General features: G+C 41.2%; 1 pseudogene; it reads right to left on the bottom strand.

Annotated features, from left to right (window-relative positions):
* LOC115429059 (lysosome membrane protein 2-like) overlaps positions 1–16803 on the bottom strand; it is a 48743-nt pseudogene that overhangs the window by 16265 nt on the left and 15675 nt on the right.

Raw genomic sequence — 16803 nt, 5'->3', positions numbered from 1 at the left:
TCATGACAAAAACATTAGACACCTGCCGTCACCTGAGAGGCTGTTCCCGTGACAACCCTCCAAGGTCACAGTACCATAACCACACATAAAACACACAGCTGAACTGGTGCACTCATGAAAGCCACGACGGTAGTACTTCACCACACCTGATCCAAAACATTTGATAAAAACCTTCTCTATGTCGCACAACAATAAGTGAAAATACTTTATAAGACGACCTTTATTACCTGACATACAAATATATATTAAATGTGTGTATTAAACATGTAACTTTTCTGAAATAAATTATAAAAGTAATTATAGTATATTATACATCTTGTTGGATTTGGTCATCAACATGAAACCTATTTTAAAGACTTTCAGAAAGCTAACATATAACCCATACTTGAACTCCACATTTTCCAAAATCATAAGATATTTGTAATTTCAGTGTCATAATACTATGTTGTCCAAACACTGCATTGATTAATGGTAAGAAAACTTCAGTCAAATGACTTTATATCTGTTCAAATATATTTCCTTGTTACACATGTTCATTGCATGCTAGATTTTTTTTGACAATTTAACAGTTTTATGTGATTGAAAGAAAAAAATAAGTCTACATTTAAACACTGACTGGTTCTCCATCTCCAGTGGCGTTCGCCAGGGCTGTGTGGCTGCTCCTGACCTCTTCAACTGCATCATTGACCATCTAATGACCAGGGTTTGTGAGAGGTAGGGCTGGGTAAAAAAATCGACTTAATCGATCTTAGATCGATCTCATTTTAATTTTGCGTAATCGATTAATAGTGGATGAGATCGATTTTTCAGAGCAGGACCGGGAGTACGCGGAACCACGGACAGCTCTGTCTTGTGAACCCATGGGGAAGACTTGGTCTCGGTTGCGGAAAAGACGCGGTGGGGAAACCTCCTCTGCTGGAGGTCCTCTGGCCTCAAACTCGAACCCGCAGTGTGACGGAACTGGCCGCCCGGCGAGTCGCGGAAGCTGGTTGTTCTTGGAATATTAACTTGGATCCATACTATCACCTATGGCAGAGTATGGAGTTAGAGGAAGAGGAAAGCGACAATGTCCGACCGCTACCCCCCCCCCGACCAACATTCATGGAGTGCGTGTACCCCCCAGTCCCACTCTGCTCCGACCAACAATCACGGAGCGCAACCCCCCCCCCCGCCCACACTCACACATCCAGTGAGTAGTAGCCTCCAGCCAACAAAACAGAATAAAGATGACGAAGTCCATTCTGATCTACTGTAAGAACATGGCAACGTTTCTGTCCTGTTCATTATTTCAGAGCACATTCAGCAATTTACTGCTGAAATGCCATATTTATTTCCTTTCTAATGTCAATATTGATACCAGTATTGATCTGTTGCATGACTGCGGTACTCAAATAATCAGGTCACAACTCAGAATTGTACTTTGGTATCACTAAATTACTCTCAATCAATCAATTAATACTGAATCGAATCGATATTGAATCAAATCGAATCGTGATTAATTGATTCAGAACCTTATGAATCGAAATCGAATCGATTATGGAAATTGGCCATGATACCCAGGCCTAGTGAGAGGGTCCCCGGAGTGTCCCTCGGCAGCTACCACCTGACTGACCTGGAGTACGCTGATGACACCATCCTGCTCAGCACATCCTACAGTCAGCTGACAGATGCTCTGGGCAGATACAGTGAGGGGGCAGAGAAGCTTGGCCTCCAAGTGAACTAGACAAAAACCAAGTTCATGCATGTCGGTGATGGGTTGGATCCACCTCCCTTGCAGCTTGGTAATGACATTGTAGAGCCTGTCAAGAGTTTTGTGTATCTGGGGTCCATGGTGACAGACAACGGGGACCTAAAACCAGAGAGTACCCACAGAAGAGCCCTGGCAGCATCAGCTCTGCAGTCTCTCTGGAAACCACTCTGGCGACACCAGATCATCTCACGCAGGACAAAGCTCTGGATCTACAACTCTGCTGTTCTCTCCATCCTGCTCTATGGCTCAGAAACATGGCCCTTAAACCAGACTCTGGCTGCCAGAATAGATGGCTCTGATAGCAGGGCTCTCAGAACCATCGAAAACATCAGGTGGCCCCAGCAGGTTTCCAATGAGGTGCTTCAAGCCCGCACATGCCAGCCCAAAGCATCCAGCCTGGCCGTGCAACGTCGCACGCGCTGATTCGGTCATGTCCTCCACCTCCCTCCTGACCATCCAACAAGAGCCATCCTTCAGTTTGACCCTACAGGCCGCGGACTGGAAACGACCACGAGGTGAGCCCCGCACCCGGTGGCTCGACGTCATTGCGGGCGACCTCAAACAACACGGAGTTACCATGAAGGACACAGAGCAGCTGGCACAAGACCGCCAGCAATGGAAAACACTGGTTCACCTGGTCGGCTCAACGCACCGGGACGGGACACCTGCCCCATCGCAGGAGCCCTAGTAGTAGTACATTTAAAAAGGTCACTGTGACCTTACAGAACAGAAAAAAGCTAAAGAAATGTGAATATTTAGCTGCCATATACTTTAAATTACCTTATTATCATTAAGCAGGCAAAGGAGATTCACTGTAAGGTAAATCATAGTTGTACTGTGACATTTTTAAAATCACTGCCTGAGTGTTTGTCCAGTCTATAACTACTACATCTTTTGTTATTGTTTTGATTGGAGGGACCCGTAGCAGCACACATGGCCTATTATGGCATACTCTGTCATGCAGGGTTCCTACGACTTAAATTTAAGACCTTTCAAGACATTTTTAAGACTACTTAGAACAGAATTTAATGCCTATTTCACAGCCTATTTCACAGCCATACTGGCAAAAATTTGTGACTCCTACAATTTAGGAAAATTTATTTATTACTCCTTGATTCCTATCATTCTGAGTTGAACTGATTTCTTGCACATGTTGCAGCGAACATAAAACATGTTCCCCTTCAGTTGTGTCAACCAGGTGGAGAATGATCTTTTCTCCATCCAGGCATTGTTTAATATGCACTTCCTCATGCTTACTTTTTGTTTGCTAGCCATCCCTTTAAGTTCCCAAAGTCAGCTTTCTCAGGTGACTAATGGCTGCACGTGTGTTGGGCTGAATGTCCTGTGATCATTTCTGCAAAGTTCGCCATAATTGGTTCCTAATTTCAATATAAATTGTTGGGTGGGAACAGGTGTAACTGAATAGACTAATGTTCCTTTCTTTGCAGCTTGGACATTTCCCAGACACATTTAAACATAAAACAGTGAACAAGTTTAGACCTTCGAAAGACTTTTTTAAGGTATTAAATGCAGATTTATAAATTCAAGACTTTTAAGACTTTTTAACACCCTGCAGGAACCCAGTTATGGCAAAGAGTAACTGCTAAACCATGGAGTAAAAATAATACCTTACATCCTCATAGTTCCAACAACCTAAAAATGAGCTTTCAAAATGCACAAGAAATGTGAAAACAGATTAAAAAACTAAAAACACACCATCTCCGAGACACACGAGGGACAATGTTACTGTGAACACTGGCACTAAGGTAATGCCTGGCAACATTCAAGGCCAGAGTCAGGTGACAGGGCTTACCGCCCCTCAGCTACTGAGCCAGTCATGGTCAGATGGCGTCTGAGGTGTGTCGAGGCCTGGAGAGCTGTGTCACATGGGTCATTTAGAGGGTATTAGTAATACTGTTGACAGCAAGGTGGAAATAATGGCCCAAACAGAACAGCTTCACTCTGATTTCTGCTCTGCTCTAATCTATTCTTTATCTCGTGTTATTACAGTAGTAACAGTTTTCAGTCTACTGTATTTTCTGACCAAAGGATAAAGCAACAAAGTCCATATCAAACTAGCTTTTAAAAGGGTGTGATTGTTAGAAACCGCCCCCCCACACACACATAACAAACATACTTTGTTATGTGTGTGTGTATGTGAATGTGTGTGTGTGTGGGGGGGTGTCTAACAATCACATAGCTAGTTTAAACATAACAAACATACTTTGTTATGAGTGTAAAAAAGCAGAAACAGAAAAGACCTTTGAGGCTAAAAACATAAAAAATGTGGTTGGGAAAATCTGTTAAGTCTGCACAAGATGACATTTACCTTTTCGACAGGGACTGACTTTCAGGAGGCCGGTTCCCAGGCACTCCTTTGGGCTGACGCAGAACCCTGTATTGGCCTCATTCTCCTCTTTGCTAGCCAAAACGGAACGTGGTGGTGTGAAGCGGTAGGCTGGGATTCCTTTTACCTCAACATCTTTTTCAAACTCCATGTAAATTGACCTGGAAACAAAAAACAAGCTCCCTGTAAGAAGGAATAAATTCATTTTTTTCATTTACAGCATCCTCTTCCACTAAAGCAACACTATAGTTTTCTGGTCATTTACAGCCTAGCAGTGGAACCATTTGAAACAGTGCATTAAACAGGAAGTTATCTACAGAGAATACAAGGGTCAATCCCTCAATCGTTTTTTGTGAGTTTCTCCTGTGGTTTTTAAGCCTATGAATTCTGTTGGGTCACTAATATCACATCTCTTTAACAATGGTTTCCTTCACAGCTACCAATCATTATTGCCTACTCAGTGGTGTAGTCCAGGGTATAGGCTGGTATGCAGCGTATACCTACTTATTGTTCAGTCACCATTGCGTATACCACTTCTAAATCCCCCTGATGTGCACCATTCAGCAGTATCTGCAAGCAAAACTGCCCCTTTCTTCCCACTAGGATGGTGAAGCCATGACCTGCCTTACTCTGCCTCTAATTGGCTAGTACTTGGTGTCTTCACTGATTGGATTGGTTAACTTTAGGCATGAGGACTGATGAGCCAATCAGAGGCAGAGTAGGGTGGGTCATGCTGAGAAAATATAGCTAACTAGTGCCAGCCACCTCTGGAACCTGATTGGACACCTCAGGTGCCAGTGCCACCCCAGCTGATTGACAGGACACTGCAACTCTTGTTGAACGATTATAGAGGGTCTACACATCCGTCACTTTCCCCCCAGGCCACGCCCCTCTCAGTCAGACTGAGTGTCTTAAACCAACCTGCTCAACATAACGGAGTATAGCAGTAAACACAGCCAGAGAAAAGGGAAAATGTGAAATCTGAAATTAAATGAAGGACAGTTGGACTGGACATGGATCTGTACGAGCTACCAAAGAACAAGTGGTCCATGAACACTGACATGTGGACACAAATGGAGGATCCTGACCTGATCCAGGGTGGAGGGGATCAGCGCTGTTTGGACCTTAAACAAATATACATGGTTTCATCAGGACTGACAACCAGGGTCCAAAACTAGGGCCCAGAACCAGCTGATCCAAAGGCTCCAAAACTAGGGCCCAGAACCAGCTGATCCAAAGGCTCCAAAACTAGGGCCCAGAACCAGCTGATCCAAAGGGTCTAAAACTAGGGCCCAGAACCAGCTGATCCAAAGGCTCCAAAACTAGGGCCCAGAACCAGCTGATCCAAAGGGTCTAAAACTAGGGCCCAGAACCAGCTGATCCAAAGGGTCCAAAACTAGGGCCCAGAACCAGCTGATCCAAAGGCTCCAAAACTAGGGCCTAGAACCAGCTGATCCAAAGGCTCCAAAACTAGGGCCCAGAACCAGCTGATCCAAAGGGTCTAAAACTAGGGCCCAGAACCAGCTGATCCAAAGGGTCCAAAACTAGGGCCCAGAACCAGCTGATCCAAAGGGTGGACTGACCCCAGTGAATATATGCATGATCTACTGGGACTGAGCAGATTTACTGAGTCTAGTTCAGATCCAGTCCTTTATCCAACACAGATACTACTGCTGTGGACCAGCAGGGCACCACTGCATTCTGGGAAATTAGCAGATTTACACCACCTGGTTTAAATTAACACATTATTCTGATAATATTATGGCTTTATTGTCAGAATATGACGACTTTAATCTCATAAACCAATGACATTTTTGTTAAATTATGAGGTTTTTTTTTATAACTATGACTTTATTCTCATAACATTGTGATTCTTTTTGTATTCGACTTTATTCTCATAGAATTACAGGTTTTATCTCCATATTTTATGACTTTCTTCTGGTAGTGCCCAGTGTTTTTCTTTTCTTCTTTGGTCCTAATACTCCGTCGTAGCTTTATTCTCCAGTTCCCCTTATTTGAAAAACTAGGTTGGCCTCAGTTTCAGTTAGTTTACTAATCATGTAGGAGCACAAGGTTCACAATCACAAAATGAAGACAAAAACCATGAAAGATCTGATCATGAAACCAAGAGCTGCACTAAGAAGGAACGTTAGCCAAAACAATAGGTCATTTCAGGTCTGATTGGACCCAAAAATACAGCAGAAATGAATGTTGGCTGACACCAAACAGGATCCACAGATCTAGGTTTGGTTTCCTGGATTTGTGGATCCATCTGCTTCTCTTTTCTTTGTCTTTGGGTGTCTGTAAAACAATAGCTCCCACTGCTTTAAGAACCTGAAAATACAATCAATCTCACAACAGCTCTGCCCCATTTTTTATTAAATATTGTTCTTCAGTTCAGACAGTATTGAAGCCAACGCTGTCAATCATCTTTCTCTTTCTGACAGTCAGTGGGCGTAACCGCCATGACTTCCACTAGTGGTAACATCATGTGCAGACCCTCTATTGGAAATACGAACGGGAAAGGCAAAATAAACGTCTTTCAAGTGAGTGACACATATCAAGAGAACCTACTTAATACATAATTCTGAGGTAAGTTTTAAGGTGGTTTCCAAATGAGTCACTGTTTTAAATTACTTTACATATGACTGCATATTTAGAGGAGAGATGTTGTCGCCAACAGTTAAACTGTGTGAGTAGGCTAACATTATGAAAGGCTAATGTTATGAAAGGCTAACGTAATGAAAGGCTAATGTTATCCTATGTTTGCCTCCTGTTGAATCCATGTCCATTCATGCAGCTGCTTGTGTGTCCAGTAAAACCTACAAACTGCTCCTGATCAAGTCATGATAATTTTATAATAGTGAGCAAATACTACTGACAAATTTTTGGGTAAAATAAATAGAGTAGTCTTACATGTTACTGTTTCTAAAACAGTGTTTTTCTGCACTACTTTATATTTAAAAAAAAAAAAAAAAAAAAAAAGGCAAAAATTAAGAGTATACCCACTTCTCCAGGGACAATTACACCACTGTGCCTACTCTTCCAAAGCTGAGATTACAGTAAATCAAGCAATCATGACAAGAAGCATTTCTTTTTTTTTTTTTAGATGAATATTTCTTTAATGGGACAGTGACTGTCCCTTTTAGCAAAGCATTCGTTTCACAGAGTCATTCAGTTTCCACAAACTCTTTAGTATGTAATAGTTTGAACATCCTGGGCCTCCAGCCACGGCTGTCTGGCATGTAGTAGCCCCCAAACACTAGTTTCTCATTTGCAGGCACTACCTCAAATCACTGCAGTCTTCTCACTGTTAAGAGAGAAGATCCAGCTGAATGTGTGGATGTAAGTTTTATGTATGGTTTGATGAAAATTGTGAGTAAGATGGTGATGTAAAAAAAAAAAAAAACGGAGTTTGTCTCTTGGAAAGTCACTGGGCTTTTGGAGTTGTGTTGTATTTACCACATTTGTGTAAATATGGTGACCTGGTTGGAACCGGTCTCAGAGTAACAGCATTTTCTCTTCACAGTACATCCACTCTAAAGGCCTTTATGCTGCAACTTTCACATAGACTGCGAATATTCGGGTGAAAAATCTGCCTTTTTTTCTTTTTGGAACGATGTTGCTTCACCACAAATAAGGGCTTCAATCAGTCCAGTTGTGTGAATCAGACGTCATGTAAACAACCACTGTGATAGAGCTGTTGATGTCCAGCCATTCCCAGACTGTTTTTCATGAAAAAACTTATGAGTAGCATAATAGCTTATAAATTATGAAAATATTTACCTTAAAAAACTATCCTTTCACAAAAAAGATGCGAATAACCCGAAAAAAAAGAAAAATAAGTGCAATTTTAACAATATTACGCCTTAACTTTAATACATGTGCATTACGGATCGAATCTACAAAGGCACAAAACATTTAGTAACAGGTAGAATATCGTTAAAATTGCACTTTATTTTCTTTAAACATTCCATGGTCTTCATACTTCTTCAGGTTATTCACATTTTACTGTTAAAGAATAGTTTGTAAATGTAAATATTTTCTAAATGTAATGTTATATTTTTCACATTAAAATAAGAAGAAAATCTGGGGTCATTACTTATAGGTTATTCTATACTGTTATTTTACTTGAGATCAAATTGGTCTGTATGTGGAACCTGAACTAAACTAGTTCAACACCCTTGACTGTTTGAATATTCAGTGTAATTTTTACACTTTGCAATTACTGTTGCAGGCTGGACCGGAACCTTTCGAAGGTCAGTTTTGGCCCACACGCTACATGTTTGACTCCCCTGAACTAGACAAGCAGAACAGTGATTCGTTTCTATAACTTCAGCGTCATATGAATGACATTCAGTTTGCAGCATATGTGTATTTACCTGAGCAGCACAGACAGACAGACCCAAATAAACAGATAAAACTGGATCAGATACACTGAAGTGTGATGTTGCAAATTTGCACAGCCACTCATACGAGGGGCGTTCATTAAGTAATGCCCCTGACCCACTTCCCATAGCAGTAGAGCAATGAAACTTGGCACAGTTATTAGTCTTTCTCTACATAGGAACCACCCAGAGTTATGCATTTCTCCCATCGTTTGATGCAGCTCTGGAGACCGTTTTTGTAGAACACCCCAGGTTGGTCCTCCAACCACGACGTGACTTCAGAAATCAAGGCTGCATCATCTGGGAAACAATTTCCTTTCAAAAACAACTTCATGGCTGGGAAGAGGTGAAAGTCAGAGGGTGCAAGGTCAGGAGAGTAGGGAGGATGGGGGAGGATTTCATAGCCACACACCCGTGCTTCTGATCTGGCGACATGTGAGTTGTGGACCGGAGCATTGTCCTGCAGGAGGAGGATACCTTTGCTGATCTTGCCCCGCCTCTTGATTTTGATAGCTTCTCTTAATTTCCTCAAAAGTGGAGCATAATAGGCTCCTGTAATTGTGGTACCCTTTGCCAGGAAATCTGTCATCACTACTCCGTCCTGATCCCAGAAGACTGTGAGCATGACCTTGCCAGCGGAGGGCTGCACCCTTGCCTTCTTTGGAGGTGGTGAGTCCAAGTGCTTCCACTGCATTGACTGGGCTTTGGTCTCTGGATCATAGTGATAGACCCAGGTTTCATCCTGTGTAATCAGTCTTTTGAAAAACTTTGACTCATCTTCTTGGCACATCTCCAAATTCATCCTCGAGCACTCGACGCGTTCTTGCTTCTGGAAAGGTGTGAGCAACCTGGGAATCCATGTGGCAGACACCTTATTCATATGCAAATGGTCATGAATGATAGTTTCCACAGACCCTGTACTAATCTTGACCTCTTGGGCTATTTGGCGAATAGTAATGCGCCGATCTTCCAAAATGGCAGCCTCAACTTGACGGACAGATGCCTCATCAATGGCAGAAGGGGGGCGACCAGGTCTGGGAGCTGTTTACACAGACTTCCGGCCATGTTTGAATTCACGATGCCAGCGTTTTACAAGGTCATATGATGGGGCATCATCACCATAAGTTTCTTTCATTTCATCAAAAGTCTCCTGTGGTGTGTGTCCTTTCAAATACAAAAACCGGATCACTGCGCGACACTCAACAGGCTCCATTTCACACCTGACTCAGTTCAAACACTTGTAAATCAGAAACCACAATTAGTTCAGAGCTGTAATTTGCCACATAACCCATAGAGATATAAATCATTGCACATGCAAAATTTCAGCTATATCAGACAACTGGAAGTGGGTCTGGGGCATTACTTATTGAACGCCCCTTGTATGAATAGTTTTGATGCTAAACTTTTGTGGGTGAGTACTTTTGGGTAGTATAAGTAGTTGTAGACATCAAGATACTGATTCAGCCGATAGAGTAAAGTCTTGAGCCTTGTTTAACACTTCAATCATGGTTGTGAGAAAAACATGTAGAAGAAGATGAAGAGGAAGAATAAACTTTCTGAATATTAATGTCTGTACAACTGCAGAAATGAAATGAAATTTTGAACACATACCTAACTAAAAATGCCTTTGAATGTCATGAAAGAAAACATGCTGACTTTACTAATATGCTAAAATCTTCTTCAGCATGGCCTTCAAGTTGTGGATTGGGAAGGGGAAATATTCAAACTTTCATTCTAATGTATTTTTTCGGGGTGTTTTAACAACATGCCAAGAGATTTGCATGATTGTGATGAGCGCTGTTTGTCCGCAATTCTGCTCAGTCCAGGGAATCCTGATGCTTCTCATTTAGAACAAAGGAGCCTATATAGTGTCTGCCAAATTGCTGGGAGGATGTGGCCCTTGGCTACGCAGCCCACCAATTGTGCAACAATACTGTACAGACCTTTCCCTTGACCTTTGTGAGAACAGCTAAGTAAGAGTCTTCCCTGTGAGTGTTCCCTAAAACTGCCTTATAATGATCCCTATTGAAGCTAACTAATACAAAGTAATACATGGAAGGTTCTCTATGTTAGAATGGAGCAAGAAAAGGCCAATCTACTGCAGCAAATCTATTGTTATTATAGTGGCATTTAAAAAGCCACTACTGGTAGATGTAGGCCGATGTTAACTTACCAACAGTTAGCTAATGTCAACAACCAACCAGCTCCCAGTAGGAAACATATTTCCAACAGAAACTTATTGTTGTAAGCACATAAGCACGAGCAAATCATACATAGAGGACACTTTAAAGGTGAAAAATGTAATTTACTTCAGTATTTTCCTTAGGTTTACAGCCGTGTTCTATTCATAACAGCAACAAATAAATAAAAACTGTAAAAACCAAACAATTATTCTACAATGAATGAAACATGGGAACATTTGTTTTATGGCAATTATCCACAAAGAGTGCATTTTTCGTCTGTCTGTCTATCTATCTATTACATTTTTCTACATGTTTCTGCGGTACATTGAAGAAGTTTAATCAATAAATCACGTTCATGCAAAAACTCAATTTGTGTCACTGCCAACTGCCTGCCATCCATCCATCCATCCATCCATCCATCCATCCATCCATCCATCCATCCATCCACTTACTTACCAAAATCTTTTACAGCCAAACACTACTGCACCTCTAAAACTGTATGTTTTATTTAATCTATACTGTCACCTCCTCATAACTGCTCTTATGACATGTGCTGCTGACCCCTTGGCCAGGTCACCCTTGTGAAAGAGATCCTGATATCAATGGGTTTTATCTGGTTAAATAAAGGTTAAATTAAGTAAAACAGCCATGGGGAGTTTATCCCCTCTGACAGTCAATCTGAGTCCAAACTTCTCATCCAGTGATGACTGAACCTTTGCTACTTGTCGGGGCCAAGGCGTGCAGCACTTGGGCTTTTTTTCTATACTTGGACCCGCAGCAGGAGAGCTACTCCGGCTGCTACTGCCAGGAGAGCTAGTGTTGCAATCTTTGCCATCCTGGGAGCATTTAAAAAGTGCAGATATCTTGGTCTGGATCTCACTTGGCCGATGTGACATATTTTCCTACACACTCTTTCTGCTGAACGTATGTGTGCTATCCTGAATGTGCGTACGTGTGTGTGCACGATACAGAGTACAAGAAGAAGAGACAGAAATGACCTGCCATCATGTAAATAAGATAAATAACATAAGGGTGTTTAGTTTGCTTAATAAAAGGACAAGGTATACACCTGTTCTATAGGAAAGGTATCTTTAAATGACTTCTGTTGTGATCTGACGTACATAATATAACAGTAGGAAAAACACTGCAGTTGAAAGGTTATCGTGTTATACATTTCCACTGTACACACAACACTTCCTTTCAATTACAGTAAAGGAAATAGGGTTGGTGGCATTACCTTTGTCACAATAACACAGACAGTCATCAGTTAGTCACAAGGGAATAAATACAAGTAGGTGAAAGTGTGCTGTAAACATTTGGGAGAGGGCTTTTTGACACACATCCAAACAGTGTCAAAGGTACAGCCAAAGCACTCCAACAGATTCTTTCCATGCTCAACAAAAAGGGGAAGAGGTCGGCTAGTGCTTTTTCAGTCCAAGACCATCATCAAAACTACAAGAGTCATCACTACCGGGAGTCTTTACTTTGCAACAAGCCTGAACATCCGCAAATTTAGACAATAAGGAATCATTAGTCACAGTGTAGAAACCAAATCTGTTCAAAGTTCAGCATCTATTCTGAACTTGTCATGTTCTTACAAACATTATCAGGTATACTGTAACAGTTGAGATGAAAAACATAGTGGAAAGTCAACAAAGTGGCCAAAAACATAACCCTCCACCACTTTTTTTCTCTGGACAAATCAACACTTGACAACAACACAAACTTTAAAAAAGTTCCATTATAGGAACAGAACCTGTACTTCTTTATTTTTGTTACACATGGCATAACCTTCCAATCACATCTCTCCAGCCTCTTGCCTTATATTTGTATTTATCCTTTTTTTTTTTTAATTGTTTTTGTTACATGAAAAACTCAATGAGGATACCAGAGAAAAAGAAGTTCCATTATGCTTTAAACCATGAACATTGTTGATTTAGTGTTTCCTGGAAACTGGCGTGTTACTCTTTCAGACGGCCTCACACTATAGGCGATAAGGCTCCGGTAAGAAAACGGAGGTCACCTGTTGCGCTGCTTGTAAGTGATCAGGATGTTATGATAACAAACCATGGGACTCAAGGCCAGTGAATGTTACGTCCATACTCAAAACAAAAGCCCACACCTGTCTCTTTAGGTCTTTGAGGCAAACATTATCAATGTAGGTCATGTATCCAAAACAGATTTTTTTCCAACTATTGTAATCACACCTGCTTCTGGTGAATGTCATATTACAGACCGTAGATTACACTTGCACTTATGCAAAAGATTTTAACAACCAAATTGACTGGATCTATGCTTAACTGTATGGCTCCTTAGGTGAAAATACACTTTGTGAAATGTTTGCAAAACTTTCTGCAATAGGTTTCATCCATCCATCCATCCATCCATTATCTTCCGCTTCATCCGGGGCTGAGTCATGGGGGTAACAGTCTGAAGAGGGATGCCCAGACTTCCCTCTCCCCAGACTCCTCCTCCAGCTCTTCCGGGGGGACCCCGAAGCGTTCCCAGTCCAGCCCACAGACATAGTCTCTCCAACGTATCCTGGGTCTTCCCCGAGGTCTCCTCCCGGTGGGACATGCCCGGAACACCTCCCCAGGGAGGCATCCAGGAGGAATCCAAAAGAGATGCCCGAGCCACCTCAGCTGGCCCCTCTCGACGCGGAGGAGCAGTGGCTCTACTCCGAGCTCCTCCCTGGTGGCTGAGCTCCTCCCCCTATACCTAAGGGTGCGCCCAGCCACCTTACGGAGGAAACTCATTTCGACCGCTTGTATCCGGGATCTTGTCCTTTCGGTCCTAACCCAAAGCTCATGACCATAGGTGAGGGTAGGAACATAGATTGACCGGTAAATCGAGAGCTTCGCCTCTCGGCTCAGCTCCTTCTTCACCACAACCGACCGGTACAACGACTGCATCACTGCAGACGCTGCACCGATCCGTATAATAGGTTTCACTATTTGCATTAACAGTTGGGACCAATTATTACTGCTCTGAATATTCATTAATATCTTTTTACTGACATAAACCAATATTGTGATTCAGGCTCTGTATTAATAAAAGATCCTAGTGCAAAGAGAAGAAAAAACTGTAGAACTGTTATTTACTGAGAAATAATAATCAATCAATAATCAAACATTTTAACACACTTCAAATGCCTAACACATAATGAGGGGAGCTGAAAACACTTCTTTAAGGTTTCTCTCCAATATTAACAATTCATAGTGTGCAAGAAAATGCCTTTGCGCTAGAGATGTGGAAATTTCTCGATTCTAAGACACATCATGATGTTGACTTCTGCAGTGTTGCGGTAAATCAGTTTTCAAGAGTCTGTATCCTACATAAAAGCTAAACAATACTGAAGCTCATTAATGATTGTTCAGCCTTGGCCGGACAATAAAGTTCTAAAGTTACGCTACGTTGCTGTCATGCAGTGAATTGTGGGTTAACTTCATGCTGAGGGAGGTAGAATCTCCCAGGTGATAAACACATGACTGATAAATGCACCATCTTGACAGCAGATCAGGGCATAGTATGGATTCTATGAACTTACTGGGAAGCATAAATTGGACAAAATCACACCATTTGTAAAATCTGCTTCACTAAAAGTAAATACGTTCAGGAATACAGTGAATCTGAGGACCCACATTAACCATTTTCACCCTGAGCTAAGGTCTGCAACCATAGATGCACCAAACCAACTACATAAAAAGACCTGAAGAGGCACTGTGAACTTTTCCAACCATCAGTGAGGGATTGTTGAGTAAACATGTAAGTTTTCCAATCAAAACATGCAGATGGCAGGAGGAGTGTGGTGCTGAACTTGACCATACCTGCAAAGGTCTGGAGTGAAGATATAAATGCGTTCATTCTTCTGGAGTAGGGGGTGGAAGGCGCTTCCATCTGATCCATTGATGCTGTTGCTTTGGTCAGATGTCCAAAAGGTCAGCTGGCTGCAAAATGAAAAAATGGTAAATTAAATGAGCTCTTAATGTCTTTTGGCAACTGCATCTTTGACCCTTTATAGGGTACTCACAGAAATACTCTGAAATTTAAAATTTCAACCTTAGTGTGTTATTGTAGGACATAACAAGACTGTATTACTTTGTGAAATTTTTCCAATTTTCTCTCCGTCATGCAGAAAATCAAGGCCAATGAAGTTACCATATTTGATTTCTTGCTTGTAAATGGCAAAAAAACAAAAAAATACAAGAAGTATATATAAAAAATACAAGAAAAACACATGTAAAGCGAAAGGAACATGTATTTTAGAACATTAAAACATCACTTCTAGACCATTAGACCCCCATGTGTGCTGGTCCAGACCCCTGTCCACATCCACATGATCCCTTTGAACATCATTCCTTTTATTCGTTCCATTGGAGGTGGACCTGACAGACCCTGGAGACCACATTGGACCTGACAGACCCTGGAGACCACATTGGACCTCAGATTGTTGCTTCACTGTCCTCACTGGAACTGTTGTTGTCACTGTCTTGCAATGTGTTCAGAAATTACCAAAAAAAAAGTCACTTGCCTGATAAAGAGTTAAAGTACTTTCCTTGATTTTATAAATAATGACGTAAAGACGTTCTTTTGCTGTTGTTTGTTTTTTCTTGTTATCTGAACTCTTTCTTGTACAGAGAACTGTTTTATCATCTCTATCTAAATAGTAGTAGATTAAAAAAAAAAAAACTTTGATGATCAAATGCATTTTATCTGGAATTCCGAGTTGAAAATAAGGCTCCCATGGGATACAAGTGTAATTAGAATCTTTAGGGAAACTAAAAACAATTAAAAGGAGGTGAACCCAGGTCACTAAAAGCCATTATTAAGGCATTCAAAGTATCAGGATGTCCTGCTCCGTGTCCTGAGCCGAGGACAGCAGCCCAGACCGACAAGCAAACAGATCAGAATCTGCATACAGCCAGACTGAATGTACCAACAACACCTTTTATAATCCGTGAGTTTCACAACAGTGAAACCCTGTGTGATGAAAGCATGTGTGTGTGTGTGTGTGTGTGTGTGTGTGTGTGTGTATATATGTGTGGTGCACTAGCAGTACCTTTGGCCTTTCCATGTTTCAACCCGGCCGTAATCCATGTAGTTCTGCTCCCCAGTATGGTAGACAAATTCTCCGTTGTTACTTCCATTTTTCTAAACCACAAACAAATTTAAACATGTTGTCATGCTTGACCTGTAGAAGGTTGTTAAAGCTGCACATACATGTATACAGGGTGGGGAAGCAAAATTTACAATGAACATTTAGTTGTTTTTTCTCAGCAGGCACTACGTCAATTGTTTTGAAACCAAACATATATTGATGTTATAATCATACCTAACACTATTATCCATACCTTTTCAGAAACTTTTGCCCATATGAGTAATCAGGAAAGCAAACGTCAAAGAGTGTGTGATTTGCTGAATGCACTCGTCACACCAAAGGAGATTTCAAAAATAGTTGGAGTGTCCATAAAGACTGTTTATAATGGAAAGAAGAGAATGACTATGAGCAAAACTATTACCAGAAAGTCTGGAAGATACTATTAAAGAAGAATGGGAGAAGTTGTCACCCCAATATTTGAGGAACACTTGCGCAAGTTTCAGGAAGCGTGTGAAGGCAGTTATTGAGAAAGAAGGACACATAGAATAAAAACATTTTCTATTATGGAAATTTTCTTGTGGCAAATAAATTCTCATGACTTTCAATAAACTAATTGGCCATACACTGTCTTTCAATCCCTGCCTCAAAATATTGTAAATTTTGCTTCCCCACCCTGTATTAGACATTAACACTGACATTGTAGTATTATTTCTTGTGATAACTATTGCAATATTAGCAGAAAGAGCCCATTAGCACCTAGGTGTCCAAAATAAACTGTGTTATTTACAACTCAACCTACTGTCAGATGATGTGTGCTAAATCATGGTAATACAGTAAAAAGATCTATTTTGTCCCACAATATGGACCACAAACAGGAAACAAAACTGTGACCGAAAACTGGAGAGAAAAAAAGAGAACTCTTATTTGTGCAGAAAAGAAAAATCTTGTTTCCTGCATAAAAGTCTTGGTACAGATCCATTTACTCATGATCCAAATGAACTTGTAGACACCTAAAATATGACAGTAAACATCATTTT

This window comes from Sphaeramia orbicularis, chromosome 12, assembly GCF_902148855.1.
Source record: "Sphaeramia orbicularis chromosome 12, fSphaOr1.1, whole genome shotgun sequence".
Classification (NCBI taxonomy): Eukaryota; Metazoa; Chordata; class Actinopteri; order Kurtiformes; family Apogonidae; genus Sphaeramia; species Sphaeramia orbicularis.
This window is presented reverse-complemented; position numbering and strand designations above follow the sequence as displayed.